We start from the raw sequence: 10,623 nt of genomic DNA, 5'->3' as shown, positions 1-10,623 counted from the left end.
CTTTGCCAGGCATCCTCCATGGAAAACACAGGAACAGGGAAGAAAACAACAGAGAGAAGAGGGAGGAACCTTGATTTGATTCTGGAAGAAGGAAGAAAAAGGATGGGGAGACTGAGCCCACACCACACATAGATGGATAGAATTTATAGCCATGGAGACTCGCAGATTATAAAAATAATAAATAGGCAGGTGGGCAGCCAGCTGGTAGAAAATAATTATTATACAAGTCATGCAATATTTGACCGCAAATCAGTTCAACTTCAGATAAAGCAGCAGTTCAAAAGCTGCACATGACAAACATATGAAGATAAAACAACACATTCAGAGCTAGACAGTTGAATTCATTTAGTCATTCAAACATCTGCTCCCTCACAACACAATATTAAAAACATAATATTTAGTACTTCAGTCATAACGATCAAAGAAATGACGCCATTTAGCCCTGGTGGGATGGATGTGGAGCCGTGGCTGCTCTCGCCCTAGCCCAACTGATGATCTGAATATGGTTCCTTCCCCTACCATCTGGGAAAAGAAGCTCCAGTTCATTGGAGTTGCAAGTATCCATCACCTTGCACGCACGGCGTCTGTTGAACCCTGCCTCCACTTCCTCCTCCGCAGCACGTCGTGCCATCTGCCTGCACCTGTGCCTCCTCCTTCTCTGCTCCGCTGTTGCAGCCCTCACAACGATGTATTCCACCTCCTCCTCTGTGACCTCTCCCAGCTTAGGATCCATCTCGCTTTTCTTTGGTTGCAGCTGGTAGAATGAAAGTGACAGAGGGCTCAGGCTTTATACTCAAAGTGCAGAGGTATCAATAGGCAGCTAGTAGAAAATACTTACTCCGATGTCAACGCACAGTAAGACAACTTTGACATGGAGGAGTCCAACTACACATATGGCATCAATTCAAACAACACTGAAAAACATGCAACTTAATTACACAGTTTGACCAGATTACAAGAAATTGTAGGCTGCAGTCAGCCGCCATACACCACCTCCGCCAACGACCAAATAAAATTGGAATCCGGGGTAGAAACAACTCAAAGAAGCAAAATTGACAACGCAAATATTTTCATACAATCCTCATATCTCTCCCTACAACGCCAATTCGAAAGTAAAACAACAGAAAAAGAAGAACACATTTGCATGGCGGGTGTGGAAAACGACCAAGAACACCAAAACTTGTAATCAGAAATTACAGATGAAATTAATCTCCAAAAACTCTAACATACCGTTAATTCTCACATCCAAAACAACAAACCAGACGTAAAAATGAGGCCTACAAACACCACGGTAAACACCAACGCCCAAAACACCACTACTACAGAAAAGGCTACTAGAGCGCAGGTAAACTGGCTACTAGCAGCGCGGGTACCCGCGCTCCTAGTATCGCGCTACAGCTAAGTAGATAACAGTAGCGCGGATGCAACCCACGCTACTACTACGTCTGTTAGTAGTAGCGTGGATGGAACCATGCTACTACTATCTCAAGCAACGCTACTACTATCCTAAGTAGTAGTAGCATGCACTTTTCCTCCCACGCTACTACTAGCTCAACCAGTGCTACTACTACCCTAAGTAGTAGTAGCGTGCACTTTTCCTCCCATGCTACTACTAGCTAATTAGGAATTAAAAAATAAAATTTAGATGCATTATTCCTAGATAGAAATAGACATGCCCGGTGCAAAATAAACTCGTGTAAAGGAACAACATCTCAACTGAAAGAAATCACGACATCCCATTTAACATCAGACGAACACAACCATCATCTAAAAGGTGGGTACCTTCCCTAGCATTCCACCACCAACCTAAACAAACCACTTCTCTAGATGTATCTACCAAGGCTTGGAGTTCAGAAGCCGGTGGACCTCCCCCCGGACGATGGCGTCGAGGACCTCCACCTTGGCGATTTCCTATGGCGCGATCACCTGGATGATCATCCGTGTGCAGTAGTCACCGGGCTTCACGGTGAAGTCCACCTCCAAGTGGTTGAAGAGAACGACACCCACCAGGCCACGGTAATTCTCCTCGATCACCCCCGCACCCACGTTAGGAAAGTGAAAACTTGTTGGTTCACGTCCTATGTCCAAATCTAGTATTGTATTTTCTTTCTTTATTGCGCATGCACATGAATCAATAGTAACAGCCGAAGGCTAGTCCTTACTTGTTGATCGACACATGAAGAAGGTCGGGTCCCCTCCTTATTGCACGAACGAATCCAAGGAAGACAATGTCGGTGGCTCCAAACCCGGCTTCCACTTATCTGTAGACAAGGCATAGTTTCAGCTAACAAAGGAAAATGAGAACAAAGAGAAATCAGTAATTGTGAGACAAGAAATAACTTCTATTGTAACCCGTGCATTGTATTCTATCCCAAGCTAAACTACCTAGTATCTGTCGTATTCATGGTGAACTTGCTTTCATTTTCAGAAAATCATGTATTCTATCCCAAGTGCAGCAACAACTTTTGTGATATGAGAAATGCTAGCTAGTATAAAAATCATTAGGTAAAATATAAAAAGTTAACTTGTGTGGCCACAAGTTTGCATCTATTCGAGCAATTCAGATCATTAGGAATTAACCTGGCCGAGGATACTGCTAACATATATAACATAGTAGGCTCAAGCAATTGTTAGCTTCATTATGTAAATCCTAGAGATGTATGCAAGGTATATTCATCCATCCAACTACCAAAAATTTCATCAGTCCACCGATAGGAATCACACCCAAACAGTCTCTACAGCTTCTGGCTACAGCCTAACTAACTTCTGTGCATATTTTAGTTGTGTTCTTCTGTTGACTACCAATGTACTAAAGTCATAATATTGTCTTCACCAGGTTTAATGTGGCTCGGCTAACTCCCTAATGCAAGTAAATTCTCGAGCCCAAGGAAGAAGAGTATTGGGGACTGACCTGAATGGCAACCTACCACTTCAGCAAACCGGCAGTGTCGTCTCTCCCCGTCAACCATCTATAACACCAAACCGATAAAACAAGCCTAATGAAATGTACTCTGCTTATATGTGCCTATTTTATTCGACGAAGCATATTTTAAAGATAAATGATGTCAAACCTGTACACTGGAAGACCATATCAAAGTCCAAAACGACATTTATAGTGACATAATGTGACATTCAGACATTCAAATCCATTATTATCTACAAACACATGGACCAATAAATATACTACTTTGTGCAACACGAATTGCAACCTGAGGAAAATGCAAAGGTCGAACAAAATCCCTCGATATTGTTAAACCTTTTATCACCGAGACGCTACAACTGGTCATGCCAAATTAGATTGGTCAACTATAGTTTCAAATGGTAGACTCACGTGCACTCTTCCAAAGCATAATGGTCAAGCATCTACCTAAAACAAATATTCAGGTCTATTCATGAGGTTCAACATGCTTCCAGGGTTTCGAGCCCCACCATTGACATTGGACAGCAAACATAAGGTTTCTGGCCGATCTGCTTGTTCGCAGAGTGATTAGGAAAGTAGCGAAATTAACTAGGATTCAGAGTTAGGTCGGTAATTTTACCACACCGGGGAACTTGTGGATCCTCTCCTCGTACTCCAGCGCCGGCTGCTGGGTCTCCCCCTCGGCGCCCACCTGCGCCTCATCTTCAATCGCCGGAAAGGGGGGAGCAGGAAAGGGGTTCGTCAGCTAGGAACACAAGGTGGGCGATGGAATGGACGGGAACGCGAAGGGGGCTGGGTTTAATTTACCTCGTGTGCCGCCGCCGCCATCGTAGCCATAAATAAACAGAGTGAAGCAAACAAATTAACATCAAATCAATCGACCCAGTTATCTTCTCCACATACACACGCATAATCTGCAATCATATGTGGTCCGATTTTGGTATCTTTTGATTCGATGAAACAACACTAAATGCTTATTGTTTGAGTGCATACAGAATACCACTGTTGCTGGAGCGTCTATTCCTCTCCCTGCAAAATATAACAAAATTCAGAGCTTCCCCTAAATTCAGATTAGCAGGAAGCAAAACTGAGGCAAAATTCACAGGTACCAGTTTGGCACTGCATCTCGTCCATTTGGTCCAACTATAAAAAGTCTATCCATCTACTGTAATCGTTTTGACCACCTAGACATGATAATCACAAGGGAATAGAGAAGCAAATTTTTGGTCTAAAACATATACGGCTCTCCGTACAGAAGATAGATACAGTAGTTGACAAAAAAATATTGACATAAGTGTAGGCTCTCTGTAAACAACAAGGGCTCTCCGTAGAAACAAATTGGCAGGCCTCATCCCTTGTTAAACAAAAATCAAGGGCTTGTCCCTAGTCACGCACGCAGCAGGGGCTCGCCGGGCTGAGGCAGGAAGGTGGGAGGTAGGGGAAGGAAGAGGGGAGGAGGAGGCGGAGTAGCTACCTCTACCGGCCGGCGGCGATGGTATGCTAGACCTGGCGGCGGGCAGGTTGAAGTGGGGCAGCCACGATTTGAAGACCAGGGCTGCGGCGAGGCAGCAGTGCAAGCGAGGATGGAGATCAGGCAGCCGTCATCATGGAGTTCACGGGAGGGCGAGAGGTGGCGGCTATGTCAGGGAGAGGGGAGGCCGAGCGAGACTCCTCCGGTGAGCGAGACGCCCGGGATGGGGTGGACCGAGGATGAGAGAGAGAGAGTGGTGGGGTGGGAGTGGATCGGGCCGGGGTGGATGGTGCAGCAGTGGACACGCTTAGTAATAGCGTGGGGGTGTTACCTGTGCTATAACTACTTACTTAGTAGTAGCACAGGTTTTACACCCCTCGCTACTATTATGGCCTGTCCCGGGAGGCATGGTGAAGACCACTTAATAGTAGCGCGGGTCTATACCCCTCGCTACTACTATCAACTTAGTAGTAGCGCGGGTTTTATACCCCTCGCTACTACTAATTAGCAGTAGCGCCTCCTTTTAAACCGCGTTACTGGTAAGCTTCTGTGTATGTGCTTTTCCCTAGTAGTGCACGTCCGCTGCCAAATACCCACGCCGTTACCTCCGGTGACTTGAGATCGCAAAACACGACCAGGTGAGCGCGCGCACGTGCGGAACCCCTTACATGTCTCCTCTACCAACGATTGGCCCGCAGCACCACGTCGGAGAACGCCCGCAAGCTCCACATTGCATCCCCTGTTTCCGCCCATCATACACGCAGGAAGATCAGTTCAAGTAGAAAACCATGTTAGTCTAACCTGTAAACTACGTCAGTTCAAGTAGGGTAACAGAATAATATTCTGTTACGCGAAACAGAATAGCCCAGATATATATATATATATAATATCATCACATATACGTGATGATACTTAACTACTAGGTACAATGCATAAAATTTAAAATGAACAATACTAAAACTAATAATCCATCCTGGGGCCAGTATTCCGGCAGCCCCTCACCAGCAGCTCCCTGGTGCGCGGCGTCTTCCCAGTGCGGAGGCAGTACTCCGACTCCTCTGCCTCACAGCGCTTGACATACCGATGTGCCTCTTGCTGGCGAACACGCGCGGACGATCTTGCCATTTCGTTGGGCGCCCATCGGAGCTTCTCGTCGGTGGCACACTAGAGCTTATTGGCCCACCTCCACGCAGTGACGAGGCGCCCAGCGCCTAAGACCTTCCTCGCGAAGTACCCATCTTCGTACACCTCCTCGGCATGACGACGCACCCTCCCCCAAAGCTTCGATGCCTCCTTTTTCCAGGCGGCATCACAGGCTTCACATGCGGCCTGGTACTTGGCTTCCTCCTCCGCCATCTCCTTCTTGAACACCACTTGCCTAGCTTTCTCAGCCGGCGGCACCAACTTCCATAGACAAAGATTGTACTGACCCCAAAACCAATCCAAAGTTGGGGGTCCGGTGCAACCTCGTCAGGCGGCGCGTAGGGGTCCTCGTCGTTGCTAATCTAGTGAGCGTCCTCGGGGGGCGGCGACTCCTCGTCGGCACATGGGCAGACCGGCGGCGCCATGGCAGAGATTTGAGAGAGAGAGAGAGATAGAGGGAGAGCGAGGGGAGGATGTAGATGAGAATGTAGGCAGGACGACGTGAGCAAGGTAGTATTTATTGTCAGCCGGAATCTAGATCGACGGGGACAGTACACACGTCGGTCGCCGGAATTTCAAGTACTGTAGTTTGAATTACACACAATTCCCACAGAAAATCCATGTGTGAACATAATAGCCAAAATCCATGTGTGAACATAATAGCTGACAGTTTCCAATGCAGAACCGCTCTGATTAAAGATCCCCGCTATTCACCTACCAAACCTTGAGCCGCGAGATAGACTGCCAATCATGTGGGGGGCGGTTGTCTTGCCAGATCTTTACATTTTCTTTTTTGAGCACAAGATATTCACATCGTCTGATGATTTTTTAACTCGCACACAAGTACATAAAAATACGATTTTTCAAACCATTTTGGTTAGGCGTTGCATGTAGATGTAGTTCAAATTTGAATTACGGTCATTAAATGGTTAGAAAATCACTTAAATGTCTTTAAAAGGTCAAATGATCCCTGAAATTTACCAAATTTTCACATGACAGTTGTATTAGTGCACGTTAAACGTAGGAAGAAATTTGAAGGCCGTAAGAGGAAGCTATCTCCCATTCATCATCAAACATGCATTGTTCCCTCCCGGAACCACGAACCTTCTAGCGAGTTGCTCCGGTTTGTGAGGGGTGTGTGTCCAAACGTACGTCAAACATGCCTATTTTTTACCACATCATCTTGGTGGCATGACATTACACAACCAAGGTTTCACGTGTTTCTGATCATTTTTCTATATTTTTTGAATTGAAATGCCAAGTCACTCCATGCATACATATGGACATGTCCATGTTGTGAGACCAATATATTTGAAAATTACTTCTAATTTATTGCACATGGAATTAACTCGCACACAAGAACACAGATATATGATTTTTTTTCAAACCGTTATGGTTAGGCGTTGCATGTAGATGTAGTTCAAATTTGAATTACGATCATTAAATGGTTAGAAAATCACTTAAATGTCTTTCAAAGGTCAAATGATCCCTGAAATTTACCAAATTTTCACATCACAGTTCTATTAGTGCACGTTAAACGTAGGAAAAGATTTGAAGGCCATAAGAGGAAGCTATCTCCCGTTCATCATCAAACATGCATTGTTCCCTCTCGGAACCATGAACCTTCTACCGAGTTGCTCCGGTTTGTGAGGGGTGTGTGTCCAAACATTCGTCAAACATGCCAATTTCTTTACGACATCATCTTGGTGGCATGACATTACATCAACCAAGGTTTCATGTGTTTCTCATTGTTTTTCTATTTTTTGAATTAAAATGCCATGTCACTCTATGCATACGTATTCATGTGTCCGTGGCGTGAGACCAATATGTTTGAACATTCCTTATAATTTATTGCACATGGAATTAACTCACACACAAGTACACATATATGATTTTTCAAAATGTTTTGGTTAGGCGTTGCATGTAGATGTAGTTCAAATTTGAATTACGGTCATTACATGCTTAAAAAATCACTTAAATGTCTTTACAAGGTCAAATGATCCCTAGAATTTTCCAAAATTTCACATTACAGTTGTAGTAGTGCAGTTAGACGTTGAAAAAATTTCAACGCCGTAAGAGGAAGCAATCTCCCGTTCGTCATCAAACATGCATTGATTCCTCTTGAAACCGCGAACCTTCTAGCGAGTTGCTCCAATTTGTGAGGGTGTGTGTCCAAACTTTCGGCAAACATGCCAATTTCTTTAGCACATCATCTTGGTGGATTGACATCAAATAAAGCAAGGTTTCATGTTTTTCAGGTCATTTCTTATTTTTTTGGAATTAAAATGACATGGCATGTACTCCATGCATGTGCGCATGCCTTGACAACAATATGTTTGAAAATTCCTTCTAATTTACTGCACATGGAATTAACTCACACACAAGTACACAAAAATATGATTTTTGAAACCGTTATGTTTAGGCATTGCATGTAGATGTAGTTCAAATTTGAATTACGACCATTAAATGGTTAGAAAATCACTTAAATGTCTTTAAAAGGGCAAATGACCCCTGAAATTTACCAATTTTTCACATGACAGTTGTATTAGTGCAAGTTAAACGTAGGAAAAAAATTGAAGGCCATAAGAGGAAGCTATCTCCCGTTTGACATCAAACATGCATTGTTCCCTCTCGGAACCACGAAGCTTCTAGCGAGTTGCTCCGGTTTGTGAGGGGTGCGTGTCCAAACGTTCGTCAAACATGCTAATTTCTTTATCACATCAACTTGGTGGCATGACATTATATCAACCAAGGTTTCATGTGTTTCTCATCATTTTTCTATTTTTTGAATTAAAATGCCATGTCACACCATGCATACGTATTCATGTGTCCGTGTCGTGAGACCAATATGTTTGACAATTCTTTCTAATTTATTGCACATGGAATTAACTCACACACAAGTACACATATGTGATTTTTCAAAATGTTTTGGTTAGGCGTTGCATGTAGATGTAGTTCAAATTTGAATTACGGTCATTAAATGCTTAGAAAATCACTTAAATGTCCTTAAAAGGTCAAATGATCCCTAGAATTTTCCAAAATTTCACATTACAGTTGTAGTAGTGCATGTTAGACGTTGAAAAAAAATTCAAGACCGTAAGAGGAAGCAATCTCCCGTTCGTCATCAAACATGCATTGTTTCCTCTCAAAACCGCGAACCTTCTAGCGAGTTGCTCCGATTTGTGAGGGATGTGTGTCCAAACGTTCGGCAAGAATGCCAATTTCTTTAGCACATCATCTTGGTGGCATAACATTAAATGAAGCAAGGTTTCATGTTTTTCAGGTCATTTTTTATTTTTTTGGAATTAAAATGCCATGGCATGTACTCCATGCATGTGCACATGCCTTGACACCAATATGTCTGAAAATTCCTTCAAATTTACTGCACATGGAATTAACTCGCACACAAGTACACAAAAATATGATTTTTGAAACCGTTATGTTTAGGCATTGCATGTAGATGTAGTTCAAATTTGAAGTACGACCATTAAATGGTTAGAAAATCACTTAAATGTATTTAAAAGGTCAAATGACCCCTGAAATTTACCAAATTTTCACATGACAGTTGTATTAGTGCACGTTAAACGTAGGAAAAAAAATTGAAGGCCGTAAGAGGAAGCTATCTCCCGTTCGACATCAAACATGCATTGTTCCCTCTCGGAACCACGAAGCTTCTAGTGAGTTGCTCCGGTTTGTGAGGGGTGCGTGTCCAAACGTTCGTCAAACATGCTAATTTCTTTACCACATCATCTTGGTGGCATGACATTACATCAACCAAGTTTTCATGTGTTTCTCATCATTTTTCTATTTTTTGAATTAAAATGCCATGTCACACCATGCATACGTATTCATGTGTCCGTGTCGTGAGACCAATATGTTTGACAATTCTTTCTAATTTATTGCACATGGAATTAACTCACACACAAGTACACATATATGATTTTTCAAAATGTTTTGGTTAGGCGTTGCATGTAGATGTAGTTCAAATTTGAATTACGGTTATTAAATGCTTAGAAAATCACTTAAATGTCTTTAAAAGATCAAATGATCCCTAGAATTTTCCAAAATTTCACATTACAGTTGTAGTAGTGCATGTTAGACGTTGAAAAAAAATTCAAGACCGTAAGAGGAAGCAATCTCCCGTTCGTCATCAAACATGCATTGTTTCCTCTCAAAACCGCGAACCTTCTAGCGAGTTGCTCCGATTTGTGAGGGATGTGTGTTCAAACTTTCGGCAAGCATGCCAATTTCTTTAGCACATCATCTTGGTGGCATGACATTAAATGAAGCAAGATTTCATGTTTTTCAGGTCATTTTATATTTTTTGGAATTAAAATTCCATGGCATGTACTCCATGCATGTGCGCATGCCTTGACACCAATATGTCTGAAAATTCCTTTGAATTTACTGCACATGGAATTAACTCGCACACAAGTACACAAAAATATGATTTTTCAAACCGTTATGGTTAGGCATTGCATGTAGATGTAGTTCAAATTTGAATTACGACAATTAAATGGTTAGAAAATCACTTAAATGTCTTTAAAAGGTCAAATGACACCTGAAATTTACCAAATTTTCACATGACAGTTGTATTAGTGCATGTTTAACGTAGGAAAAAAATTGAAGGCCGTAAGAGGAAGCTATCTCCTGTTCGTCATCAAACATGCATTGTTCCCTCTCGGAACAACGAAGCTTCTAGTGAGTTGCTCCGGTTTGTGAGGGGTGCGTGTCCAAACGTTCGTCAAAGATGCCAATTTCTTTACCACATTATCTTGGTGGCATGACATTATATCAACCAAGGTTTCATGTGTTTCTCATCATTTTTCTATTTTTTTGAATTAAAATGCCATGTCACTCCATGCATACGTATTCATGTGTCTGTGTCGTGAAACAAATATGTTTGACAATTCTTTCTAATTTATTGCACAGGGAATTAACTCACACACAAGTACACATATATGATTTTTCAAAATGTTTTGGTTAGGAGTTGCATGTAGATGTAGTTCAAATTAGAATTACGGCCATTAAATGGTTAGAAAATCACTTAAATGTCTTTAAAAGGTCAAATGATCCCTAGAATTTTCCA

General features: G+C 42.5%; 1 long non-coding RNA gene across 5 annotated transcripts; it reads right to left on the bottom strand.

Moving 5' to 3' along the window:
- Window positions 1-302: 302 nt before the first annotated feature.
- Window positions 303-4,707, bottom strand: LOC125513525. Of its 5 annotated transcripts, none has more exons than XR_007285979.1 (8): window positions 4,395-4,707; window positions 3,914-3,949; window positions 3,728-3,834; window positions 3,540-3,622; window positions 2,912-2,969; window positions 2,163-2,261; window positions 839-2,090; window positions 303-754 (listed from the first exon to the last, which is right to left on the bottom strand). It is a non-coding gene; the product is annotated as an uncharacterized LOC125513525 (long non-coding RNA). The 5 variants fall into 5 exon arrangements; XR_007285996.1 differs by having other exon boundaries at window positions 839-914; window positions 3,921-3,949; window positions 4,395-4,701; XR_007285995.1 differs by having other exon boundaries at window positions 839-885; window positions 4,395-4,700.
- Between the last annotated feature and the right edge of the window lie 5,916 nt (window positions 4,708-10,623).

Source organism: Triticum urartu, chromosome 1 (assembly GCF_003073215.2).
Source record: "Triticum urartu cultivar G1812 chromosome 1, Tu2.1, whole genome shotgun sequence".
NCBI lineage: Eukaryota > Viridiplantae > Streptophyta > Magnoliopsida > Poales > Poaceae > Triticum > Triticum urartu.
The sequence above is the reverse complement of the archived record's forward strand: the minus strand, read 5'-3'. Positions and strand labels throughout refer to the sequence as shown.